The 15,092-nt window shown below is 39.5% G+C and overlaps 1 pseudogene; it reads right to left on the bottom strand.

The window, feature by feature from the left end:
• Positions 1–2,680: 2,680 nt before the first annotated feature.
• Positions 2,681–3,138, bottom strand: LOC142424954 (coiled-coil-helix-coiled-coil-helix domain-containing protein 2 pseudogene; annotated as a pseudogene).
• Positions 3,139–15,092: the final 11,954 nt, after the last annotated feature.

Here is a 15,092-nt window from a genome sequence, read left to right on the forward strand (position 1 = left end):
GTGTAATTCAATAGTTAGTTGTGTTATACAATCATTAAGCGATCAATTTTAGAACATTTTTTACACTCCTTGTTATTGGTTATTTCCCCTCAATTCTGGAGGAAACATTAATCCAATTACTGTCTCTGTAGAGTCACTCATCCTGGATTTCGTGTACCAAAACATACAAAAAAACAAAAAAATACAAACAAAAATTCAAAAGAGCTTACAAGAATAACAAACGAAATGGAGAGAAACCCTAGTTGGTAAAAAAACAAAAACAGAAAATATCAGAAATGAAAACAATTTTAAAATGGATCAAAAGGGAGATCAAATGACAAGGTTTTATATTTTAACCTAGTTGTCGCTAGCATATTTCGTTTTCTAATAGTTCTGTATGATAGCATGGCTATTGACATTCCTGGTCTGTGGCCGTAGGGGAATCTATCCACACGTATTTCCCGGCCATCCAGTTTTGAGCTGAACTTTGCTTCATTTCTCACCCAAAGCCATGCTTTTTTTTTGCTTAGAATCTCACAATTGTGCATAGAACTTCACAGTCGTTCACAAAGCTCTTTTATTCAGGTCTGCACTCTCTGGGAGCAATCAGAACTTGATTTTTAGATGATCTAGAGGGACGTCATGTCCTTTCTCTCTTTTGTTTGCTTCATCTCTCTCCAGGTGGCAAGCCAAGAGTTCCTTTCCTCTATTTGCATCCCCGATGAAAATTCATTTCTATAACAAGGTTTAAGCTATTAACTACCTACTATACCCATGGGAAGAGTCCTAGTAACAGAGTGGGTTATTGATTGGGCTGCTAACCCCAAGCTAAGAAGTTTGAACCCATGAGCTACTCTTTAGGATAAAGATGGGGTTTCTAATTCTATAATGATTTACAGGACAATGTAAAACTGCCCTGCACATTTCTGTGGCTGTAAACCTTTCTACAGAAAACAAAACAAAATGTTTTTCTCCTGAGGTCACTATGGGTTGGAATTTGTCATGGCTGTGAGTATGTTCATAAACACAAAAGTAATGTTCTTAAAATTGAGCAGTTGGTATATGTCACACTAATATCCTAAGGTCTTGTCCATAGTTAATTCAAAACCCATGTGCTAGGCGAGGACCCAGGGACAGGCACTGCAAGGCTAGCTCAGTCGTTCTGACTGATGCAGACTGAAAGAAATAGGCATGGAATTGAAACTTGGGTTCAAAAAACAACAAAAATACACCAGCAGCACAGAAAATAATGTCACTACACTCATGTGGACACATCAGCTTTAGTATTTCAGCAGATTTGAGCAGGCATGCTTATGAAAATAAAGACATATCTCCAGAGAGTTAAATGGGTTTGGTTGATTATGAGATATGTTTATCAGCTCATTGCATGTGTTTTCAAATTGGGAAACTGAGGTTGGGCAGGTCCATTCCACTTTAATTTCAAAGCGCAGTACTCCACTTCTGCAGAGAAGACTTACCGCAGGTGTTGAAATTTGTTAGCGATAATAGTAGAAACCTGAAAGGCTGAGTGATCCACCAAATGAAAATCAGGACAGGTTTCACGGCTCTCAATATAACAACACTCTCACTTGAGTTTTGATATGCCTTACTGAGCTTGAAATAAAGGGATACAAGGACAATCACTCCTCAGAGAATCCCAGATAAATCTGTTTATCCCATAGGACGAGGTCCAGAGCGTCTTTCCCTGTCTTACAGAGTTGTATAAAACTTTGGCTTTAAAATGATTAATGGAAAAACAACCCAAAAGAAAGATTTGCAAAAATACTGAAGTCAAATGATATAGGAAGATTAGTGGGAAAATAAACTGAGACAATGGTCTAAGAAGGCTTGAATTTCCCAAGAAACTCTCAAGTGTCTAGTTTTTAAAAGAAACAAACACCTGGGAAAATACCATGAAAAATGTGCAAGTGATTTCCCTTTGTCCTTGTAACGGCTCTGACGCACGCACCCCGAGATGCCTGCTTGCACTCTGTGGAAGTCTGCTTCCCTAAGAGAGCGAACGTGGAATCCCGGATAAGTTAGATCCACAGCACTTCACAGCAAACTGCCGTTTTATTGATTTTTCATGTGCTACCCAAGCCCTGTTGGGAGAGATGATTGGGCTGCCAAAGCAACCAGAAAGATGCATAGACTGCCATCTGAGTGTTATGCTGTGTAAGTTACGCCTCTTGATGGAATTTTAAATTTGATGTTGCCAGGAACCCAGAAGGAAAGCTCAGGATGATGTTTCCAGAGGCTAAAGAGTGCTCCTTTTTCTTATTTCTACTTTTTCCAGATCACGCCTCTGCTCCCACCCACAGAATGTATCCATTACTTGGTAATTAAATGCAACAAGCAATATCTTTCCATATACCAAAAAACAAACCTAATGCCATCGAGTTCATTGCAACTCATAGCAACCCCCTTTTTTGAAAGAAAATAACTTTATTTTCATGAATTCAAATACTTATATCACAACAGCTAGATTAAGGGGGCCATACAACCCCAGCCCCAAACTTGTGGCATCATCTCAATATAGAAAAAGGCCTTCTTCCAAGGGTATTCTGAAAGCAAGGAAGTGATTAATGATGGAGGTGAGGTTTAACTTGTACACTTTACATGGCTACTCTCAGTTATCGATTTATGCTAAATTAACTTGGTCATGACAGATGAATTTCCCAGTTCCTCGATCTGAATGTGATTAGGCCAATCCGTTCGCAAATTTGCACTGCTTCAGCACCTTGCTGAAACCCTGCAGAGCTGAGGTTGCCCTGGTTCTGGGCACACTCCAAAACTGCTTCACCTCAGTGGCAGGGACCAAACTGCAGCTGCTGGTACACCTGCTGGGCTCCCTGAGGCTCTGGGTAAGTGATGCCTAGCCTGGCGGCCTCAGCCCTGCTTCCCCCTATGGAACCTCCAGTGCTGGCATGGCCCAGGGTGTGCCCAACAGCAGAGCCAACAGCCACATCGGCTATTGTGGTCGTTTTCAGAACTATCAGACCGGGTTGTAGGTGCAGCAGCCCGTGAGCCGACTGCAGTTGGTGGGGCTGCAGCTGGTGGGTGGGCAGCTGGCGCTGGCCTGGGGGCACCTCTCATCTGAGGGGCTCCGCTGGTGGGAGCGGCCATGCGGGAGGTTGGGCTCTGGCTGCCACGGGGCATCCTAACTATGTGGCCACACAGCTTCTCCATGCGGGAAACGCAGAGGACCCACAGCAAGCCTTTAGGACAGAATAGAAGTGCTCACAAAGGTTTCTGAGATTGTGAATTTTTATGGGAGCATACAACTTCTTTCTCCCACAGAAAGTCTGGTGGGTTTGAACTGCTGACCTTGCAATTAGAAGCCTGTTGCTTAATGCATTAGGCCACCAAGGCTTTTGATATTTTATAAGTTTAAGTAGTAGTTTTAATATTGTAGGTTAAGTCAAAGCCAATCTTTGACTTAATAATTTTTTCCCTATAAATTCCAGCGAAATCATTTAGGTTACACTAAAGTTTTTCTTTTAGGAAATTATAAAGAAAATAATAATTTTTAAAATATTGCGATAATCTAGAAATTCATTGGAAAAATCTGTTTCCACAAATAATGTATTTTAATTGCTCTTTCATAGAATAATAATGGCTCATATTTATAATTACTATGGCTATTTTACCAGTGGTTCTCAACCTTCCTTCCAAATGCCGTAACCCTTTAATACAGTTCCTCATGTTAGGGTGACCCCAACCATATAATTATTTTTGTTGCTACTTCATCACTGTAATTTTGCTACTGTAAAGAATCATAAAGTGAATGAATATCTGATATACAGGATATATTTTCATTGTTACAAATTGAATTCATAATTAAAGCATAGTGATTAATCACAAACACAATATGTAATTATTTATTGTGAAATATTTATTTCTAACTACAAAGAAAGGAAATTTTGTCTTGAATCATGGTGTAGCATGGGTAACAGTCTGAATATAACAACAGTAAACTACATTGCTACATTTTTGCAAAAGTATGCATACAAAGCCAGTGTGTCAGTTCCTAAGACCATCAGAAAAATAGTGTTTTCTGATGGTCTTAGGCAAACCCTGTGAAAAGGTCATTCGACCCCCAAAGGGGTTGCTACCCACAGGCTGAGAACCATTGCTATAAACCAATCTTTTTGAATCTTGCAGCTTATTTATTGCTATTACCATAGAATATTTAACGCATCTATTTAGTATATAACATAAATCATATACTCATATAAAATGTCATATATTTGGAAACATTGAAAATTATTTCCTTTAGCATCCCCCCCAGTATTCTAAGTATATTTTTGTCTCTAGAAAAAGTGAAGTATATTCTCAAGATTTAGACTTAACTTCAATATAACTATTAGAATAAAAAATTTAAGAATTATAAAATTTTCTCAGTATTCTGCTAAGGGAGAAGACAGAGTGATTCAGTCAAAAATCAGTGCATTTGGTTAAGTTCTCTAGGGATGCAAAACCTCTTTTTAATGAAAAAATAATGAAAAATGTACATGAGATGTTTGAAATGTCCTAGTTTATGGAGTGATTTGTCTTGATTTACTGCCTCACATGGCGATAGAGGATGAGAAGTTCCAAGTTCACGGATCAGCCATCAGACTGAAAGGTTTTTTTGACTCATGTAGAAGCAGAGGCTGACAAACCCAAGATTGGCAGGGCATACAGCAGATTTCTGGCCGTACAGGCGTATTAATCGAAGATCGAAAGGTAAGATGGGGGGCTGCTGACTCACACACTGTGGAGGCTAACGAATCTCAGAATTGACAGGCCATCCAGCAGGCTAATGGATCAGTTCCAAGCAATGGGAGGTCCGATGGTGCGGAGCCCTGTGTAGGATCCAGATGTAGCCGAAATCCAGAGAGCGTTTCCAGAAAGCCCATAGAGCTTAGAAGTCAGATAGCACTCCTTTACAATGGACTGCCTTCCCATAACAGATCTCAGCATGAGGAGCACTACGGCACAAACCACCAAGAAGCAGAGATCCACCAGGTTGACACACAGCCTTGACCATCACGATGATGAACAGAAGCATGTCAAATACAAATTAGGCTTTGTTTGTTTCACTGGGCATTGAAGTAAAGTGCAACGTGCAAGTAGCTTCAGAAAAGAAGGGCATAAGCTTACAAGTGTAAATGATTTTCTGAAGCAAACATTTGTGGGGCGCACAATCCAGGAATTGCATGGTGTCTCAATTCACGATGAAAGGTCTTTTCTCCTTTCTGCCTTCTTGTAGGTTTCGATCTCATGCAAATGACTGCTGCATGTCCAAAGCACCAATTCCATGCTCCAGAAACCACAGATAAGGCTGAGGGTTGTCGGGCATTGTAGAGCGAAAGGGTTGAAAGGGGCACACAGACCCACACGGCCCTTTTTAATAGTCACCCCTAAAGGTCGCACACAAGGACTTCTGCTCTCACTTCACTGATCAGAACTGGGTGACATCCTAAGTACAAAGGATTGGGAAAGTTGACTATGTCTAACATAGCACAGTGGTGCTCTAAATAAAGCTGGGTTCTGTTGACAGGGAAAGGAAGGAATGCCAGCTAGTTGGGTCACCAGGCCTACGAAGCTGGTGACACATACAAATGGGGGAGGGGGAATGCCCATGTTAATTGTGCATGACATTGAAAATAAGCACTAGTGGGGCAGTAGCTAAAATATTAAGCTGTTACCCAAAAGGAAGACTCAGCAGGAGTGGCAATCTCTGTCCCTAACCGTTTACTCTGTCCTATAGGGTCACTATGAGTTGAAATGGACTCAGTGACTTTTGGAGGGTAACGGATTGAATAGTTATGTTTCCACCATCCATCCACCTATCCATCTTTCATCCAGTCTTGTAAGTACCACACACAACCAAAGCAAATCCCTTGCTCTTGAGTCGATTCTAATTCACAGTGATTCTATAGAACAGAGTGTAATCCCCACCACCACCTTAGAATTTCCAAGGGTTATAAATCTTTATGAAAGCAGATGCTACATATTTCTACCAGAAATTGGCTGGTACATTGGAATTATTGACATTTTGATTAATAGCCTTCATTAAAAATACCAATATTGCTTAAATAACTTTTTAAAACTCTTAAGGGAAATATTGTAACTTCTTTAATGATATTTGAGTGTTGATATCTGAGATGATTTTTAAAATGCTAAATGAAATGGTTCAATGTACATTTCTATCAAGTAGAAGGGGGAATATAATGGACAAATTACACTGTAATTTGATACCATTGAGAGAAGCTTCATTCGGGATGTGGTCTCCTCAGTATAGATTGACACAGTGTGAAAACTAGGTCACTTCTGGATTTGGATCTTGCACCTGGTTCATCAACAGCCTATGATGTCACCTGCTGACCACAGGAGTCATCGATGGACTTCAGACCTTGGATTAATTAGGTGGACTTTGAATTCAACTCTGCATGCTCCAGCCTGTGGTCTTCCTGCTTCGTTGTCCTGCTTCCTGTTTGCCAGCCCTTGCAGCGACACGAGTTAGCTTACATCTGATGCCAGCTAGCATCTGACTCACAGACTTTTACTGGCCTGGACTTACGTCCAAAATAATGTGAGGCATTTTTGACATACATAAATCTCTTTCTATATACATACACATACAAGTGTCACTGGTTTTGCTTTCTCTCAAATCATTTTATAAATTAATAGGCTCATTTTAACTATATAAATGGGAGTAGAGATATCTGTAGGAATCCTGGTAGTGGAATGGTTAGCAGTTGGGCGGCTGATTGCAAGGTTTCAGTTCCACATCACCAGCTGCTCCCCATTGAGAAAGCCTGGGGTTCCCACTCCTTTCAAGAGTTACAATCTAGGGGAATCACCAGGGCAGTTCTATTCTGTCCTACAGGGTCTCTATAAGTTGGTATTGACTCAGTGGCAGCTAGTTTAGTTTGATGAGAGAGATGTCTCCTGAAAAAGACCTTTCAAAGTGTTAAAGAGCAAAGACATCACTGAGGAATTGTGTGTGCTGGTCTAAGCCATCGCATTCAATTGTCCCATATGCATTGGCAAGCTGGTCAGTAAATAAAGAAAATTGGAGACAAATCAATTCATTTGAATTATGGTGTTGGCAAATAATATTGCATATACTTCCACAAGAATGAACAAATGTGTTTTGGAAATAGAACTGGATTGTTGTGCTGTTTTTTAAACAACTATGGTGAGAGTTCATCACACATTCTTTGGACCTGTTACTGGGGGCCCTGAAGGACAACATTCTTGATAAAGTATTGGATGAGTTAAAACAAAAAAGGAAAATCCTCAATGAGATGGATTGACAGAGTGGCTATAGCAATGGGCTCAAACACAGCAACAATTGTTAGAATGACACAGGACTGCGCAGTAGCACGTTCTAATGTAGACAGGGTCACTGTAAGTGGAAATGAACTCAAGGGCAGCTAACCACAATAAGAGAAGAAATGAAAACATAAGCTTACATAGAAATATAACAGAAGCTGCAAATTTTGGGTAGAACCAGATATTGCTTCTTGTTGGAAATGCATATATATGAAAAGACACTTTCTATTCTCAAAGCGCTTAGATTTTAATGGTATAGATAAGCCAATCAACTGATACGCAATCTCAATAGCTTAAGAGCCATATGAGGATATTCACAGGGTATTAGGAGGTCACAAAGAGGCCTCCCAAGGAATCAGAGACACTTCCACTAAGACAGTGCTTTGTGTCTTTGGGTTTGAACACCCATAAAGACAGAAGAGGAAATGTAGGTGGATGAAAATCTCCAGGAAAATAGGACATCTTGAACACAGGCTCTCAGATGAGAATCAATGTGACGTGCAGGAAATGCTAAGCAATCCTGAGTTGTTTGGCAACATGCTCTATGGGAAGTGGGGTGGAGGATGACACCATGGGTATAAGAATGACCTTACCAAACTGCACCGTATTTGTGCTTTATCCTGCAGAGGAAGACTACTAGAAAATATTTGAATCAGGAAAGATTATTGTTGGATTAGTGCCTTTGGGTTTTATTAGAGAAATCATGTAATAATTCGAAAGCCCAGTTTTCTAATTGGTCAATGTATGTTTTAGAAGCTTGGGGTTTATAATTTCTGTCATCTGATTTGAAGGTTTATAAAATCAGTTAAGGCAAGGAAAGTTTACCCTTAGACATGATGGCCTTAGAAATCTGCTGGTGGGCAAATGGTTAAGTGCTCGGCTGTTGTTCGGTGCCCTTAGCTAGCCACAACTCACAGTGTCCCTACATATAACAGATGCCCAGTCTTGCGCCATCCTTAAAATGCTTGAGTCCAATGATGCCGCCATTGCGTCAATCCATCTCTTCGAGGGTCTTCCTATTTTCCACTGGCCCTGCACTTTCCCAATTATGACATTCTTCATCAAGCTTGCTTCTTCCTGATACTATATATAAACCTCTCAATATCATTGCTTCCAAGAAATACTTCTAAGGGTATACTTCTTCTAAGGCTATACTTCTTCTAAGACAGATTTATTTGTCCTTCTGTCAGTTAATATACCCAATGTTCTTTGCCAATAACATAATTAAATGTGTCAATTCTTCATTCCTCTTCCTTTTGCATAGTCCAGCTATTGCATATGTATGAGACCTTTGAAAACGCCATGCCTTGCCTCAAGCACATCTCCGTTATCAAAGTGACATCTTTAATTTTTAGCACTTCAAAATGGTATTTGGCAACTTATTTGTCCAATGCAATAATCGTTTGCTTTCTTGATTGCCGCTTCCCTGAACATTGACTATGATTCCAAGAAGAATGGAATCCTTAACAACTTCAACTTGCTCATCATTTATCATGACATTTCTCGGTACAGTTGTAAGGAATTTTATTTGCTTTATGCTGAGATAATACACACTGAAGGCTGAGGTCTTTGACCTTCATCAGTAAGTCTTCAATTTCGGTAAGAAAGGCCATGGCATCTGCATAGTGCTGGTTGTTAATGAGCCTTTGTTGCCTCCTGATGCTGCAGTCTTCCTAGAGTCCAGCTTTTCTGATTGTTTGCTCAGCATATGGAATGAATATGACGAGAAGATTCAATCTTGTCATGCATCTTTTGCACTTTTAAGCTAGGCAGCATCTCCTTGCTTTCTACAAATGATTGTCTCTTATTCTCTGCCCTGTTTCCGCATGAGCACAATTAAGTGCTCTGAACTTCCCATTCTTCTCAATGATATCTATAATTTGTTTTGCCTAAGTTGAACACGGTTATTGTTTGTATGGGCAAGAAATTTCCTTCTCAACCCTCATTGCATGGCAGAACGGTTTCACAAGCTTTTCCAGGTTACAGTATTTCTGGAATGGATAGCCCGGTCTTTCTCGCATGGAACCTGTAAGTGAACCATTCACAAACTTTCCAGTGTGCAGCTGAGTGTGTAACTGCTGTACCACTAGGAATCCTCAACAAGTACTTTTGCATAGCCAATAAACACAGGTAAAAAATGTTGGGTATCCTCTGTTTTCAGCTAAGAGCCATTAGACATCAGTAATGAGTTCCCTCATTCCACACCCTCTTCCGAATCTAGATTGAATTTATGGGTGATCTCCCAATAAATTGATGTAAAGGTTTATGAACTATTTTTAGCAACACATTAGGTGACTTATCAGTGACCTTGCCAATATTTGAACTACCAGTAGCACAACACCCAGCATCACAGCAACCAACAAGCCACCACAGAATGACAATCTGATAGACAGGTGGTAGAGGGATCAACAACTAACCCAGAATGGGTGATTTCAATGCATGCTGGGGGTTCTCAGAAGCAAAGCCTGGCAGCTTATTTTCAAAAGTTCATAGTTATTGAAAAGTGGCTAACTCAGTTCTACTTCAAAATACATGCAGCTGCCCTGAGTCAGAATTGACTCAATGGCAGCTTTTTTTGTTGTTGTTTTTAAGTGATTGACCTTGGGGTCCCTGGTGATACATATAGTTAAAGGCTTAGTTCAAAACTGAAAAGTCAGACTTTATTGTTCACACAGGGAAGTTTCAAATGACAGGCCTGGTGATCTGCTTCCTAAAGACCAGCCTATGAAAATGCTATGGAACGATATTCTAAACCGGGGGCTGCCATGGCTCCGAGTCAACTCAGGGGCCACTGGTGGTTTGTTGTTGACATTAAAGGTTTATGGTATGACAGTGATTGCTATTATTAGATCCTGATAGAGAACAGGGATTACATGGTCCCCAGGCTTCATGCTGGGATTGCTGCTGTTATTGTTGGGTGCTGTTGGATTGTTTCAACTCACAGCAACCCGATGTGCAACAGAATGAAACATCGCCGCGTCCTGCATCAGCCACACAAATGCTGTGATGCCTTGTCTAAACTCAAGGTGGCCTTCCAGGGCTTGGAGTGTGTATGTGATGTAAGGGCTTACAGTTGGCAGACCAAAGAACTGGAATGTACTGTTGAAACAGGAAAAATATATCACCGCAATGCAAACAGAATTTTAAATGAAAACACTCTTAAAGACCACATACTTGGAATAAATGAGTATTTCACTGGCTTCGTAACAATGGCTCTAGATGCTCCTTGAATATATGACTGTGCCATCCCTTGACTTTCAGAATATTTTTGCCTGCTTGAGCAGCAGCAGAAAACAATCTATCATTTGCTCCACTCTGCAGAGTGAATGTCTATATCGATCTTCTTGGATCGGTTCTCTTTCTGTCCTGCTCTTGACTTGCTAGAGGAGCCACACGTGTTCATCATCAAACAGACTTCTGTCCTTTAGAGAGAATTTTCAACATGATCTTGAAATATACTAATATTTGAATTAAGCCTTTTTACCTTAATAAATGTACATTCAAATATACTAAAGAATAAATTGTACACACATGCACACAGTCACATTTCCATAAGCACACTTTGACCTGCCCTCCCCATCTACCTCCTGACCTCACTTTAAAATACAGTGCAGTGGCTTATACTATCAATAACAAATTCCTTGAGGTATGAATTGATACTCTTCAAAAATCAATCAAAGTCATTTTAAATCACTGTGTAAGTCTCTAGACCGTTGTCCCAGAACAAGCTCATTTTTCGTCTCTATTTTTCTGCTGTTTTATCCTGAGTATATTTGAGCTGGTAGCAACTGTCACCTTGCATATGTGATCCTAGTGAAATGATTTATGACAATTATATAACCTATCTATACCTTAAAGAATAGTGCCCAAAAAAGAATAGTGCCAATTTTGCTGAAATTGGCAATAAAATTATTCACCCCACCCCATTTTCTCCATCTCAATTTAAATAGATCACTGTGCATGAAATGTGAATGATGGCATTAATGGGGAATAAGCCCTACACTTGCTCATACCATGGAAATGTCACACATCTGTTTATCTATGAAAACCAAACCAAACAAACACTGCTTTTGAGGGAATTCCAACTCATAGAAATCCCATCGAAGAGAGTAGAAATGTATAGTTCCCACCACTGCAAATATGTAAGAAAAAAAAAAACGCCACATCTTTTACCCCTTGATCTTTGGTTAGCAGCTGGGTGCTTTAACCACTACACCTGTAAGGTCCTTTATACAGTCTATAGCTCATCAGTTTATCTATAGAGCCAGATGTACTTTTGTTACAGAAGTACTGTGATACTCAGAAATCATAAATGAAGACAAACTAAAACATGGCTTAATCTGGAAAATATTGCATTTTATGGTATTTAAAATCGTACACACATGACCTATCCGTTTGTATCTGAACAATGGCTGTCTGGTTAGGAACTCAGCACACAAATTATCAGCCATTCCAACTCTGCCTTTGATCCATAGTTTTCTCCTTCAGGCACTCAGCAAAATCAGTGCCAAGTAATATATATCATTCTATTTTTGCTGTATCCTGGTAAGAGATGGTATTTGTTTTCCTGATTCAGAAAACAAGCCTGATGTTGCCAGAGGAAAAACCACGTGCATGTGAAAAATCAAGCCTTGTTGAGATTTTTTTTTGAAATCAAAATGTTGTATGCAAAATAGCTTTTCCTATGTGTGAGTGAGTGTGTGTGTGTGTGTGTGTGTAGAAAATACACACAACAAAATAGGCACCACCTCAACAATTCCTTTATGTACAATTGAGTGACACTTTATATTCTTTAAGTTCTCCTTATCTTTTTCTAAATCATCCCACCACCATTAACATGAACTCCATGCCCTCCAAGCAAATCTCCCACCCTCCCTTGCTCACCCTTCCCACAGCTGCAAGGACTAACAATCTTTGCTCCTATATGCTTGGTCCCTTCACATAAGCAAGACCCTAAAGTGTTTGTCCCTTTGTGTCTGAGTCATGTAGCCCAGTATGGTATCTTCATGGTTCATCCATGATGTGGTGTGCTGGACTTGATTTATCTTTATGATTTCATAGTATGCTACTGATGTGTACTTAAAATAAGAAACTTACTGGCATAAAGTCGGTGCAGACCCATAGTGACCCCATGAGAGGAGAGAACTGCTGCCCCAGCCGTCTCAGCGTCTGAGATTGTAACTGGTTACAGCAATAGAAAGTCCCATCTTTCTCCTGTGAAGTGCCTGGTGGCTTTGACTTTGTAGATTACAGCAAAATGCGTAATGAGTATGCCCTAGGGCTCTGCATTCTGTTTATGCATTCCTTTGTTGATAAACATTTCAACTGCCCTGATTATCTTATAAAAGGAGTAGAAAAATTCAAGCCTCAAGTTGCTATATTGAAAGATTCCATAGCAAAATATTGAATGTTGCAGGAAACTTCAAAAGAAGATGGATGGGGGAGGGGGTACAGTGGTGGCAGTGGGGTGAAAAAGAGATGATGTCAAAGAATCCATGTAGAAAAAGAATGGTTGGAAACTGATTGTACTAGCAATGGTATAATTCTACTGCATGTGATTGAAATATGGAATGATATGTTATATGTATTAAATCCCAACTAACTTAAATAAAAGATATCCAGCAACAAAAACAACAACAAAAATGCCCATGGGAGTAAAGATACTAGTAAAATTAATTAATTGCCCGTGGGAGTAAAGATACTAGTAAAAATAATTAATTAATTAATATGGAATTTATGTGATTTTGATGTTTATTTTTTCTGCGTTGAATATATTTTCTAACAACCAAGGATTTGCTTTCTACTTACAGTCTTATGATTGACCAATCATATATTTATAAAACAATAACCAAATAAATCAAAACAAAAAAGATGTAAAGAATACACAGTCATTGTACTAAAAAGAACAAGTCATTTAACCATTTCAAGAAGTAGTTTATGAGCAAGAACCAATGGTGCTGAAGGAAGAAGTTCAGTTAAGGTGCACTGAGAACATTAGTCAAAAACGAGCCTTCAGGAATTGATGGAATATCAACTGAAACGTTTCAGCAAGCTCATCTAGTACTAGAAGCACTCACTTGTCTACGCTAGGAAACTTGGTAGACACCTATTTGGTCAACTGACTGGAAAAGATCCATATTTGTACCCATTCCGAAGAAAAGTGACACAACAGAAAGGGAGATTTATAGAAGAAATAGTATTGCTTTCACATGCAAGTAAAATTTTTCTAAAGCTCACCAAACAACGATTGCAGCTGTGGACTGACAGTGAGTGAGATGCCAGAGATTCAGGTCAAGTTCAGAAAAGGATGTGGTACATTGAAATGTCAGATGGATCTTGACTGAAATCAGAAAAATAGCAGAGAGATACTTCCTGTTTTCTATCAACTCTACTTAGGGATTTGATCATAACAAACTGTGAATAACTTTGATAAGAATGGAGATTCAAGCACACTTAAGTGTGTCCATGTGGAGCTTTACATGAATCAGGAGGTAGTTCAAGTCCACTGAAGCCGCTCTGACTGTAAACTAGGAATGAGACTAGCTTTGCTATCAGTAAATAAGTAAATAAATAAGCTATTCAGAACTGTGAGCACACAGGAAAAATAAATAGAATGAAGTGTAGAAAACCAAGGATGTTGCTTTGAGTACTAATGTGTGCCTGAGCCAAACCATGGTATTTTCAACCATCTAATGAGCACTTGAAATTTTCACATTTAATAAAGAAGATTGAAGAATGCTGCATTTGAATTATGGTGCTAATGAAGGATATTGAAAATACCATGGACTTCCAAAAGAACCAACAGATCTGTCTTGGAAGCAGGGCATCCAGGATGTTCCTTAGGGGCAAGGATGGTGAGACTTCATCTCAGGTACTCTGGATATTCGTAAGGAAAAAGCAGTTCCTAGAAAAGGCAATTATGCTTGAGAAAGTAGTAGGGCTTCAAAAAACAGAACAATCTTTAACAAGTGGACTGACGCCGTTACTGCATAGATTGGCTCAAACTAAGAAAAATTGTCAGGATGGCAGAGGACCGGGCAGTATTTTGTTCTGTTGAACAGAGTGATGCTCTGAGACCGAGAGGACTCGACCACACCTACCAACAGCAACCATCAGTGGAGTCAAAGTAAATCATTAATTATCTGAATAAAAGAGGTAAGGCTAACCCAGAGACAATAGAGAATCAGGAAGAGATTTACATTTTTACTCTAAAAGCAAGTGTGTCATTTTCGTAGCACCTAAGTTAATTGATAACTCATTTGCTTAGAGCTGACTAGTTTTCATTCCCTCACACTAAGTCTCGGTGGCAGTGGCAAAGGGTCTATTATGCAGATTTATTAAGGCTGGGAAAACACCCATAAAATTAAATGCTACTGTTTATTTTTAATTTTCATATGTGGATTAGAATCAGCAAATTATGATTGTGTTTTGTTTTTCTTTTAAAGAATCCCCCCTCCCCCTTTGGCGTTCTCGAGCTCAATAACTTCTCTCACAGTCTGTTCTAAGCTAAGAATTATTCATACATAATCTGTGTTAGAAAAAAATCATTTTATGAAAAAGAGTCTTTCTTTGTACTCTGTCAGTCTGGAAGCCCTTCTGACACTTGCTTAGCATCACAGTAACACTCAAGCCTCCACTGGCAATAGACGTAGTAGCTGGGTACAAGGTGCACTGGCCAAGAATTGAACTTGGATCTTCTGCATGAAAAGTGAGACATCTACTACTGGACTTCCACTGCCTTGAAAGATGAACACGAAGTTGTTTATGTTTAATTGGCCCCAAACAGA

The sequence above is a fragment of the Tenrec ecaudatus genome, chromosome 13 (genome assembly GCF_050624435.1).
Source record: "Tenrec ecaudatus isolate mTenEca1 chromosome 13, mTenEca1.hap1, whole genome shotgun sequence".
NCBI lineage: Eukaryota > Metazoa > Chordata > Mammalia > Afrosoricida > Tenrecidae > Tenrec > Tenrec ecaudatus.